Source organism: Capricornis sumatraensis, chromosome 2 (assembly GCF_032405125.1).
Source record: "Capricornis sumatraensis isolate serow.1 chromosome 2, serow.2, whole genome shotgun sequence".
Taxonomy (NCBI): domain Eukaryota; kingdom Metazoa; phylum Chordata; class Mammalia; order Artiodactyla; family Bovidae; genus Capricornis; species Capricornis sumatraensis.
In genome coordinates, this window is record NC_091070.1 from 215,402,905 (window position 1) to 215,415,557 (window position 12,653).

The 12,653-nt window shown below is 48.3% G+C and overlaps 1 pseudogene; it reads right to left on the bottom strand.

The window, feature by feature from the left end:
• Nucleotides 1-3,732: 3,732 nt before the first annotated feature.
• On the bottom strand, nt 3,733-4,631 carry LOC138070729 (actin-related protein 2/3 complex subunit 2 pseudogene; annotated as a pseudogene).
• Between the last annotated feature and the right edge of the window lie 8,022 nt (nt 4,632-12,653).

Consider the following 12,653-nt stretch of genomic DNA (forward strand, 5'->3'; position numbering starts at 1 on the left):
CTATTATTAAAAAAAAAAAAATCCCAATACATTACTCGTGTTAGCGAGGATTTGGAGAAACTGGAACCCTTGTGCACTGTGGGTGGAAATGTAAAATGGTGTAGCCGCTGTGGACGACAGGATGGAGATTTCTCAGAAAACTAAACAGAGAGTTACCATAGGATCCGGCAATTTTGCATCTGGATATATACTCAACAGAATCGAAAGCAGGAACTAGGGGTATTTTTATTGATACGCCCATGTTCATAGCAGCAATTCACAACAGCCCCAAAGTGGAAGGTCCATTAGTGGATGAGTGGGTAAACAAATGGTTGTGTATACACACAATGGACTGTTTCTCAGCTTCCAAAGGAAGCAAATTCTGGCATGCTACAACCTGGATGAGCCTGGGGGACATTGTGCTAAGTGAAGTAGGACAAATACTGCAGAATTCCACGTAAGTGAGATATTTAAAGTAGACACATTCCTAGAGAAAGAAGCCAGGGGCTGGGGTGGAGGGAATGGGGACTTAGTGTTTCAAGGGGACGGTTTCCACTTTTCAAGATGCAAAGGGTTCTGTGGCGGATGAGGGAGTTGCTGACACCCTAATGTGAAAGGGCCTAATGGCCCCCTATTTTAATACACTTATAAATGGTTTTAGGATGGTAAATTTTGTGTTATGTTTATTTAACTACAATTTTTTTTTAAAGGGAAGGGGCAGGCAGATTCGGGACATTCAAAAGTGGAGGATGCCGAAGACTGGTGTTCTTTCCATCACCTTGCTCGTCTTCTCCAAGGAGGAAGGCTCCCCTCACCTGTGGTTCTGGGTCCTGCTATCTTGGGACTGCCTTATTTATTTATTTTTTTAAAAAATATGTATGTCTTTGGCTGCGCCAGGTCTATAGTTGCACCATGTAGGAGCTAGTTCCCTGACCAAGGATCAAACCCTGGTCCCCTGCACTGGAAGCGCAGTCCATCGAGGAAGGCCGTCCCCGGGGGCCGCCTTATGGTGACTACTGTTGAGGTTCCCACTAAATGTTTCTTCACGGGGATAAAGATGGTCCCTGCAAGAGAGGTAGGACGCACAGAATGGCTCACTGGGCCTTGGCCCCCTCGGACTCAGTGTATAACGAAGGTCGTTCTATGCCAATAGCGCCTCTCATTGAGCGAGATGGAAGCTTGGTGAGGTCATGGGTCAGGTGACCCTTCCTATCACCTTCACATCCTCACCCCACCAGGTTGTTGGAGAGCAGAGGCTTTCGTTACTCAGAGGGAGCAGTGCACCCGCCAGGACCGTACTCTGGTGACAATGTGTCAAACTGCAGAAAAGCTCTTGCTGGAGCCCCACATATGCTCACTGTTGCTCCAAGCTAAGAAAGACCATTTTGCTTCCCCTGTGCTGGAGATGGACGTGCTCATTAACCTTTGGGGGACCTGAACACGAACAAACAATCACAGCATCCCACTTACCCTCCAGATGAAATCAAGCCAAAGAACTGGAAGAAAAAAATACAGCAAGAAATTCACCAATATTCTCATTTTTCCCCGTGATCACTACTGAGATGAGATTGAAATTTTTTAATCAGTGTACTTTATTTTTTAGATAGGTTTTAGGTTAATAGAAAATTGAGCAAGAAGTACAGAATTCCCATAAAACTCTCAGCCCACCCCCCCACACACACACACACAGAGTTTCCCCTATTTATTAACACCTTGCACTGTGTGTTGTATGCTGAGTCGCTCAGTCGTGTCTGACACTTTGTGACTCCGTGGACTGCAGCCCGCCAGGCTCCTCTGTCCATGGGATTCTCCAGGCAAGAATACTGGAGTGGGTTGCCATGCCCTCCTCCAGGGGATCTTCCTGACCCAGGGATCGAACCCAGGTCTCCCTCATTGCAGGCAGATTCTTTACCGACTGAGCCACCAGGAAGCCCAACACCTTGCACTAGTGAGGTACAATCGTTATAACTGATGAACAAATATTGGTCCAGTATGATTAGTAACTGAATTAAGCCCACAGTTTACCTTAGGGTTCACTCCTGGTATTGTGCATTCTGTGGGTTTTGCCCAACAGATAATATCATGTGTCCAGCGTGACCGTGTCATCAAGAATTTCACCTCTCTAAAAATCCTCTGTGCTCTCCACCCTACTCCAACCCCTAGCAACCACTGAGCTTCTTACTGTGTCTGAGGTCTTGCTTTTTCCAGAATGTCTTATAATTGGAATCATACAGTATGGAGACTTTAAAAACTTGCTTATGCCATTTAGCAACATGAATTTGTCTCATCCATGTCTTTCCATGGCTCAGTAGCTCATTTGTTTTTCACTGGATTTCCATTGTCTCGAGGTACCAGTTTGTTTATCCATTCATCTATCGAAGGATAGATGAGCTGCTACCCAAATCAGGAGATTATGAGTAGAGCTACTATAAATATCCACACAGTGCAGAAGGCCTGGATTCGATCCCTGGGTCGGGAAGATCCCCTGGAGAAGGGAATGGCTACCCACTCCAGTATTCTTGCCTGGAGAATCACATGGACGGAGGAACCTCGCAGGCTATAGTCCATGGGGTAATGGAGCTGGACACAACTGAGCGACTAACCAAACAAACGTCCTTGGGCAGGTTTTCATGAGGGGATAAATTTTCACCTCATTCGGGTAAATATCTTGGGGTACAGTTGCTGGATTTTGTGCTGAGACTATGTTTCACTTTGGGGAAAACTGCCCAGCCGTCTTCCACAGTGTCTGCTCCGGGGCCCCAGGGGGGCAGGGTAGGGGTTGCTCCTCTCTGCTAGGACATCTGCAAAGATTTAATGAATATCTGCACCGGCATTCAGCCCTGAGTGGTGCCCTTACCAGCAGCTGGGTGAATCAACTCAGATGTCACTGTTATCCTCACCCCTTGCTTCTGAGTCTGATCCTCTTCCAGGTCAGGGAGAGCCACAGCTCTCAGCGAATTCCTGACCCTGCTTCCTCCTGCTTCTCCATCTCTCCCCTGAATCTACGCTGCCACCATCCTGGGTCCATCCCACAGCCCTCGGAGCCAGCCGTCCCAGGAGCATAAGGACTTCCATTGGGGCTGCAGGTGTCCCAGGAAGGGGGTCCCATGGGGAACAAGGCAGCCTCCTCCCCTCCATCACCATGCCACCTCTGTGCTCATGGCTGGCCTGGGATATCCTCCCCACTGGGGCCCAGCCTCCTGCCTGTCTCCATGGGTAGTGGGCCCTCCGTGCCCTCCTAATCCTGTTATAGAATTGTTCACCATCTTGTCCCCAAGCATATTGGTAATTATTTTGTTCTTTTCTTTTTTTTTTTTTAAAGATAGAAAGATTTTCTTTATTAATGACCCCAACCATATTTCTTTAGATACAGGAGTTTTGAACTCAAATACTTAGAGAAAACAAGTTAAGACTGCATTATCCTGCAACTCATTACCAGTAACATATTGCAAAGCAAAACAGCTTGGAAAAGAAGAGGTGGGAAAGGGGAGTGAGGGAGGGAAGGTAAAGAAAAGGAATTAAGTTGATCAAGTGGAATTCTTTTTTTTTTTTTTTTTTTAATTCTTGGGAGCCATGAAGTCCTTGCAAGCACAGCTCGTTTTTGCAGATTATTTTCCAAACGTGTACAAAATGGAACCAAAATGGAGAATCCCTTAAGAACCTGAAGAGGTGCAACATTAAAAGCTACGATTATCCAGTAGCAAGTGTTCCAGCCTTCAGTTGCCAGCCGCTTCCTCTTCCTGTTCCCAAGAGTTAGTGGGATGAAAACGTCTTCCCCGTGATTGTTTTCATTTCCTTTTTCTCGGCATCTGGGAGGGCACGGTTCAGCACCTTGAGGAAGTCCGACGTTTTTGCCCCCATACATGTGTGAATATAGGCCTTCAAGCACTTGATGTGGTAGGGCAGGTAGTCCCGGAACGTGTGGATCAGGTTGATGGTGTCTCAAGCACTGGCGTTGCAATGGCGAGGGAAGAGCTCAAACGTAATGTAGCCGATGTTGTCACCCACGGCGGCATTGGTATCTTTCAGCTCTAGGGGAGGTTCCTGTGGCTGAAGAGGACCTGTGGGGCTGTGTGGCTGGCTCTGCGTCCTTCTTTGAACTCCTGCATGAACACCTTTCCAGTGACCACATCGTCGTCATCCTTAAACACTGTGCTGAAGACTACTGTGACTCTGTCTTTTTTTGACTCAGCATACATGGTCTCACCATCCCTATAATGGATAACTGCCCTGTTCTCTCCTTCCTTGCCCTCTTCTTGGAACTGGAAGTATTTCTCAAAGACAGAGGCAAAACAGTTTCGTTTCAACATGCCAGCCTGATACACGATGGAATCCTTGGATGCAGGCAGATTTTCAAGGTCGTATAGCAAAGAGACATTGTATCCTGATTCTGGATTTACCAAGTAACTTCCCTACACCCTCTTTAGTAACTCATCAGCACCATGTGCCTGAAGTTCCTTGTGGAATTTCAAAGAAATACTGATCATCACTTTTGTTTTACCTCCATTAGGATTTGAAATATGATAGAGTACTCCATCAAAATCTGCAAACGTTACTTCTGCAGCTTCTGATTTGTTTCCGGCGGCCGCGTTCTCGAACTTGAGCACGAGCGTCTCCTCGATGATGCGGCTGTTCACCTCCAGCAGGATCATGGCGGCGGCTGGCCCCTGAAGCCTGAACCTGCCTGCCGACCGCCGCCGCCGCCGCCGCCGCCGCTGCTGCCGCCTCACCGACAAGCCTGGTCCCCCTGTTCCTTTCTTAATCAGTTTCAAATCCTATGTTTTTACTTGCATCTTTTAAGAACCCTGTGAAGTGAGCCAGATGAGATGGGGTTCCTGTTGCTCTTTCAGACAAGAGTGAAAGAAACACCCAGCCTTTGTTCGTTAGGCGATTGGTTTAGGAAAGTGACAGAGAGGACAAGATTCAGATGTTTTGACCCCTGGGCCAACTCCCTTTTCTAGAAGTGTCCAAACCCTCCTTTTTGCTACCTCCGATTAGTTTTTTATTCCCTCTTATCATCCCAGTTTTTTACCCAATCTGGCTAATGTTTCATATGGGTCTTGTTTTATAATCCTTTCATCAAATTGGCCTGCAACTGGCCTGAAATTGAGAGGTTGGAATTGGGGATTGAAATTTTGGAAGGACCTGACCATTCTTGATAAAGGCTTCCTTTCAAGCCAAGTTCAACATCAGTTTCTGGGGTGTGAATTCACGTGCCCCACAGACAGGCCTGCTGATTTAGCCAGGTTTTCCAGTAAAATGAAAAAGGATAATGAAGGCATAAGTTTTCTCTACATTAACATAGAACTTTTATCTTTCCAGCCACTTTCTGAGAATTAAGAATTCTTTCTCACACCACGAATGCTGGCCTTAACAGGGAGGCTGAGCCTACAGGGACACAGCAAACGAAGCCCCCATCTTGTCTATGAGCCGGATCAGAGTCTGCTTCCTGCAACACTACCACCTAAGCATTTGAATCAAAGTGCAGAAGAGAGAATGTGATTCAGACTGTGGCAAAGCATTACAAAAACATCCTTTCATAAGCATTTTTAATGAGCGGACAAATCATCACAACTGGGAGAGTCATTGCTGAGATCTCATGAAGGCTTTTAAAAATTATTTCATTGATATTTCAAATAACCCTTTAAAAACATTCCCTGGAGAGCTGAAATCAATTCATAACTGCAAACAGTCCCCATTCCTAAGGAGGGTACCCATCACAGGACGATCATCTTTTACGTGGAAGAAGGATGCATGTGAGATGGAGCTGCATTGACCTGCCTCTCCTGAGGCCCCCAGCCCTCCCAGGCTCCGTGTCTCTTGTCTCGGTGTATCGCACACAACCTTTGACTTGGCTCAACATAATCCACACTTCACAACCCGCACCCCCACCGAGCCTCGCTGTGGTCAAAGGATTGTGTGATGCTTGATTATAACCAGCTTCCTCTCTCTACCTCAAACCTGGGTTTCACGGCCGACAGATGAAACCAGATGCAAGCGGCACCTTTGGGTGCAAACATCCTACTTGGGGACCAGCCTCTTGCACAGCTTTACCAGGTCCATTTTTGACAAGCAACTGCCCAGGTACACATTTCCGAGTGGGCAGTGCCTTGGAAGTGCCCGCCCATCAGCAGATATCTGTCACAGCAAAGTGAGGAGATGGGCAGCTTCAGGAGAAGCCGTGGACCTGGGTACCACTCCATCTCTGACTCTTTCTGTCCAAAGTCTAAGCCCCTTTCGGGAGAATAGATTTGCTCTTTGGGAAGCAAGAACTGTCAGAATTAGTACGGAAAAGCACCACAGCAGGTTCAGGCATTTTCAGAGTGAAGGACTCAGATGTAGCCCAGGTTTTCTATTACACATTCCTAGATGTTTAATAAATTTCAATCCTAGGCTGGATTAACACCGACAGTTTGAAACAATTCATTTCTCTCCCTACTGTGCCTTCACCAAGGCATCTGAGGTGGAAGGGCTGAGCTCTGAATGCAATTCATTTCACCAGCTGGTCAGCTCTGGATCAGAGGCCTGAAATAAAGATAAAGACCACGGCACTAACATTCTCACCTAGGACTCATTTCCTTTTCTCTCTCTCCTGCTGAAAAGGGCATGTGCGCGTGACACATAAATACTAATGCCGGAAACGAATGCTGTAATTAGAGGCTAGAAATTCCTTTTTTTTTCAGCCTCGCCACATGCCATGTGGGATCTTAGTTCCCTGACCAGGAATCAAGCCCATACCCCCTGCACTGGAAGTGCAGAGTCTTAACCACTGGACCCACCAAGGAAGTCCCTAGAATTTCCATTTAAAGAAAATGGTTTTCCCAAGAAGCTGAAGCCAGGACACAGAGCTGGAGCTGATCTTGCCTATTCCTTTCCTCAAACACGGGGACTTGATCTGCCTTGATCTTGGTCTGTCTTGTCTTACTTATTGCTTTCTTACTCTGCTGAATGACTCAACTTAGGCCCAGCTTCATGGCCTGGTGACCCCACAGGAGCACCAGGCCCCACGCTCAGAAGGGCCGGCACTGGTTTAACACTGTGTGCCTGCCCTCCTGAAATGCTTAATAATTTTGGAACAAGAAGTCCTGTGCATTCATTTTGCACTTAGCCCTGCCACTTAGGAAAGACTGAAGGCAGGAGGAGAAGGGGGCGACAGAGGATGAGATGGTTGGATGGCATCACCGACTCGATGGACATGAGTTTGAGTAAACTCCAGGAGCTGGTGATGGACAGGGAGGCCTGGCGTGCTCCCGTCCATGGAGTTGCAAAGAGTCGGACACGACTGAGCGACTGAACTGAACTGCCACTTAGGTAGTTGGTCCCAGTGACTTGGGGTCAACAGGATTTCTGTGCTGTTGAGGGTCTGCCACTGAACCCGCCGTGCAGATTAAGCATCCATTGATACAAGACGAAGTGAAATGGGATCCAGGGCTCAAAATGATGAGCACCAGTGCCCAAAGGTGCTGCTGGCTGCAACCAGGACCAGTAGCCCTAAGGAAGAGGACATGGGGAGGAAAGGCTTAGGGAGTGAGACAGCCAGAACTCCTGGGGTGCTGGGGGGAAGGAAGGATCATACTTGGAAAGGAGACCCTAAAGTAGACCACTAGTGTGTCCCCAAGGGGAGCAGCGCAGGAGGTAGGGAGAGTCACATGGTCACACAGGTGTCACGGGCTTTGCCCCACCATCTGCCACTGATTCACTTGAGGTGTTGGGGTCGTGCAGGCTTGACTTTATTTTTATTGACAACATGATGAACTCTTCCTCCCGGACATGTATCTTCTCTAGGTCTGTGAGGAGCTTGACTGCAGGGAGAGCAAGGCTGATATGAAATCCTTTTTATCTGAGATCTAGGAATTGAGGAGAGAACCCCTCTTTGAACTCTGCCCAGGGAGAACGGGAGAGGTGCTTTGGGTGGGTGGCCAGCGCCTCCTGGATTCCAGTCCACAGGCTGAGACCTACATCATGAGATACGAAGAATGAAGGGAGAGCCAGGCTGTGTGTTTGGACTCTGTAAATAAACAGACTGCAGTTCAACGTTATACCTTCTTCCTGTTAGCAGGGTCTCATCCCATTTGGATAGAGTATAAATCATCCTAGAATGCTCTGCCCTTGTTTGAAGGGAGGCCTGGCCCCTGAAGGGCTTCCCAGGTGGCTCAGTGGTAAGGAATCTGCCTTCCAACGCAGGAGATAGGAGAGACATGGGTTCAATCTCTGGGTTGGGAAGATCCCCTGGAGGAGGGCATGGCAACCCATACCCATATTTTTGCCTGAAGAATCCCGTGGACAGAGGAACCTGGTGGGCTATACAGTCCATGGGGTGGACATAGCTGACCCCATGCCTGCGGTTCCTGAATCCTACTGCTTTTTCCTTTTGCCTCTTTCCTCTCTCCTCCTTTCCTTGGAGATTCACTCCCCACCTCCACCCCTGTGACCTACTCCCGTCCAGTCTCTCCTCCCCAGTCACTGATGCCCTAGGCGTCCCTCCTCGTGTCCTCACCCCTCGGATCTGAGCCCCGCCCCTTGGCCATGTCCACTGAATGGAAGCCCCTGGCCCCTAGCGGGTGTGGCCACTGCTCCCCCAGCCTACAGTGGGTTCCCCACAAGCGCCGTCTTGCTGCACAAAGTTCGTAGTGTTTCCCACCATAAACAGAATAGGACCAACCCCCGACATGGCCCCACCTCGCCTCTGCTGCTCCCCTGCGTTGGTCACACGTGGGCATTCTCCATCCACCCTCCTCCACGTCAGGGCTGCCTGTCTGCTCCTCCCCCGAGTCGGTCACTGTCCCTCTTCACAGCCAGGAATGGTGCTTCTCATGTGTCCCTGTAAGGCTGCTGGCCCCCTACCCCCACCCAGTGGAGAACAAGCCCCCTGAGAGCAGGGCCTGTGCACTCAGCCCTTGTCCAGCAGAGACGGTGGACACCGGCTTGGCCTTCAACGGCCCGTCGCAAGTGGTCTCTCTGCGGCCCTTTCCCTTGTGTCCCCAAGAGCCAGGGTGACACAGCCATGTTCTGGGGCCGCCGTGTATGGCCACCTGCTTTCCCGGGCCAGCGTTTCATTGGCTCAGATGCCTGATACATAGCAGGCCAATAAATGTTATCTGTTGTTATTCAAAAACAAAGTTTGCTGTTTGTTTTCTCCATCAGGAAAAAATTTGGCAAATATCTTATTGCCTGTAAAGACTCTCTAAGACAAACGCTGTTACTATTCGGTGTGTGGTCTTTGGCATGCTAATTTAATCCAGGCAGCTATTCATTCAATCTTTCATTTGTTTTATTTAATGTGCCGATTGGATGCTCCTAGAAGCAGCTGCTGGCGCAGTTATTGATGTGAGAGGGTTATTAGGAACTAACACCTCTGAAAGATGAAAGAGGGAAGAAATGGGACTGGGCAGGGCAACCCTTCAGACCATGATGCAGCTGCAGACAGGTGTCAGCCGCTGAGCGGCAGGCGTCCCCACACCGGGCAGAAGTGTCCCCGTCCACATATCTGCGGTGCCCAGTCACTGTTTGGGGCAGCCCTGGAGGAATGCAGTCTCTTCTCGAAGCCAAGATGGTGTCTGAAGTTGCTTCAAGCTGGAGGATTGCAGCCCATGGCACACTTGCAGCCACCCGGCAAGTCCTATCTTGCTTTCCCAAGACCACCACTCTCTACACTTTGCTCCCTGGGTGTCTTTGTATGTCACCAGGAGCTGCGTGGCTAGGAGACCATTGGGCAGCTGGTGCCCTCTACTGACTCTTGAGACAGTGACCCCTCTTATACCTGCCTGGATGCAGAGTTCGCAGAGAGCTGGAGGCAACTGTCACTTCATGGACCCCAGTACCACACCATCCCCTTAGTTCAGTTCAGTTCAGTCGCTCAGTCGTGTCCGACTCTTTGCGACCCCAGGAATCGCAGCACGCCAGGCCTCCCTGTCCATCCCCAACTCCCAGAGTTCACTCAGACTCACGTCCATCGAGTCCGTGGTGCCATCCAGCCATCTCATCCTCTGTCGTCCCCTTCTCCTGCCACAATCCCTCCCAGCATCAGAGTCTTCCAATGAATCAACTCTTTACATGAGGTGGCCAAAGTACTGGAGTTTCAGCTTCAGCATCATTCCTTCCAAAGAAATCCCAGGGCTGATCTCCTTCAGAATGGACTCTTGGATCTCCTTGCAGTCCAAGGGACCCTCAAGAGTCTTCTCCAACACCACAGTTCAAAACCATCAATTCTTCAGCACTCAGCTTTCTTCACAGTCCAACTCACATCCGTACGTGACCACTGGAAAAACCATAGCCTTGATGAGACAGACCTTTGTTGACAAAGTAATGTCTCTGCTTTTGAATATGCTATCTAGGTTGGTCATAACTTTTCTTCCAAGGAGTAAGCGTCTTTTAATTTCATGGCTGCAGTCACCATCTGCAGTGATTTTGGAGCCCCCAAAAATAAAGTCTGACACTGTTTCCACCATCCCCTTGGGAAACCAGAAATCCTGTAGAGCCCTGAGTTGCAGAGAAAGGAAGTGAAAGTCTCCCAGTCAAATGGTTATGAAGGGCAGAGTGCTAGCTCAGGTCCTTTGAGGAACAGATGCCAATATGGGATTGGACATGCAAGAGAGTTTGCAGAGGAGGCACCATGAGGATGGAGTGGTGCGAGCAGGGGTGGGGAGAGAGCCTTAGTTTTCCGCAAGCCTGCCACCTGTGATGGGGAGAGAAGCACAGAGGGCTGGGAAGGAAGAGTCTGAGACTGCAGCACAATCCCACCTGAGATCTGGCCAGCCAATGGAGAGTCCTCAAACTGAAGTCATCCATTAGAAATGTCCAGTGGAAGACAAAGCAGGGGGAGGCAGGATTGAGGAAGAAAAGCACTTGGACAGTGATGGAAGTGTGACACTTATGAAGGAGAATGGGAAGGAAGCTGAATTGGGCAGGGAGGGGCTTCATGGGCAGCACAAACTTGAGAAAGTCTTGGACGACCCAGAAAGGACCCCAGAGCAAAGACAGCTAGCTAGGAGAGCTCTTCACAGGCAGACACGACCAGGATCCAGAGCCAGGGAAGGGCTTGGTCTCAGCTGCAAACCTGGAGTTGACCTTGAGGTGCGAACAACTAGAGGCTGCCCACTCACTGCATCCTCAGGCTAAAGGGTATGTTCTTTCTTGACGGGAGATTGAAGCAACCTGTCTCTACCACTGCTGCACCAAACAGCATTCTACAGTCAGTTATTGCCGACACGAAGTTAAATGCCTGCTTATTTTCTTTAAGATGAATGAAATAATGTTGAACATTTTTAGTGCCTACTTAACAAGTGTTTAGATTGCTTAAGAGTTGACTCCAAAATGAAATTCTTGAGTCAAAAGTATGATCATTTTTAAGATTCTTGGTACACAGGGCTCATTTTTTTCTGCAACATCTGAATCATTTTGTGCTTCACTCAGCAATATAAGCTTGGCTCCTTGAAACAGGTCTACTTAGGGCCATCTAGTTAAATAGAAAAAAAAATTCATCCATCTTGATACTTATTTATTACAACTTGAATGAGGTCCTTGAATATGATGGAGGCTGGACATTTTTTCCTAGATGCTCTTAAACCAGTGGTCATTTATAAACATTTGCTAATCTTCTTCTTCTCAGAGGAGGGTGTCAGCACAGGATTAACCTGGCCAGACAGTCACTAGGGCACTGTCCGATGAGAAGAACTGGGAGGGAGGTGGGAGAGCTGGAGAACACGATGGTTTGACCCTACGCGAAGGAGAGGGGGAAGGAAGGAAGGCATCAGGGAGGCGTGCTCCGCTGCAGTGTGTTCCAGGAGAGTACGAGGGCCAACACTGTCTCTCAGAGGAGCCCCACAAACCCCCAGAGAGACTGACCTGCCTTAGTGGCCCTACTGCCCTGCAGCCTGCCTGGGAGCAGTGTGGCCTCAGTATGACCGCTATGATGGATTTCAGAGCCAGCTCTGGTCAATTACACTCCCCATGGTTGGAGATCTGAGAGATGTGTTTCCATGATCACCATGAAACTCTTCCTGCGCTTTACCTACTGTAGATGATTGTTCAGTCGCTAAGTTGTGTCTGACTCTCTACGACCCCATGGACTGCAGCATGTCAGGCTTTCCTGTCCTCCACCATCTCCCAGAGTTTGCTCAAACTCTTATTCACCGAGTCGGTGATGCCATCCAACCATGTTATACTCTGTCACCTCCTTCTCCTCCTGCCCTCAAGCTTTCTCAGCATTAAGTTCTTTTCTAATGAGTCGGCTCTTCACATCAGGTGGCCAGTGTTCGGGTTATTTCATTATTTACATGAGACTTTAATGTAGTTACTAGCTAGTTGCTTGTCAACACTGTCAAAGATATAACTGTCAATTTAGCATTTTATTTTTAGATTTTTATATAAGCATTTTTATGTATAAATATCAAATTTATCTACTTTTTTCCTTTTTTACTGGAGAAGGGAAAGGCTACCCACTCCAGTATTCTGGCCTGGAGAATTCCATGGACTGTATAGTTCATGGGGTTGCAAAGAGTCAGACACAACTGAGCAAAATTCACTTCACTTTCCTTTTACATTTCAATCTCAAGAAATAAGGATTTCTTTGAGTTTTCATATTTAACTTTTGAATCATTCTAGAATTTATTTTTTTATTTATTTTTAATTGGAGGATAATCGCCTTACAATACTTTGTTGGTTTCTGCCATATA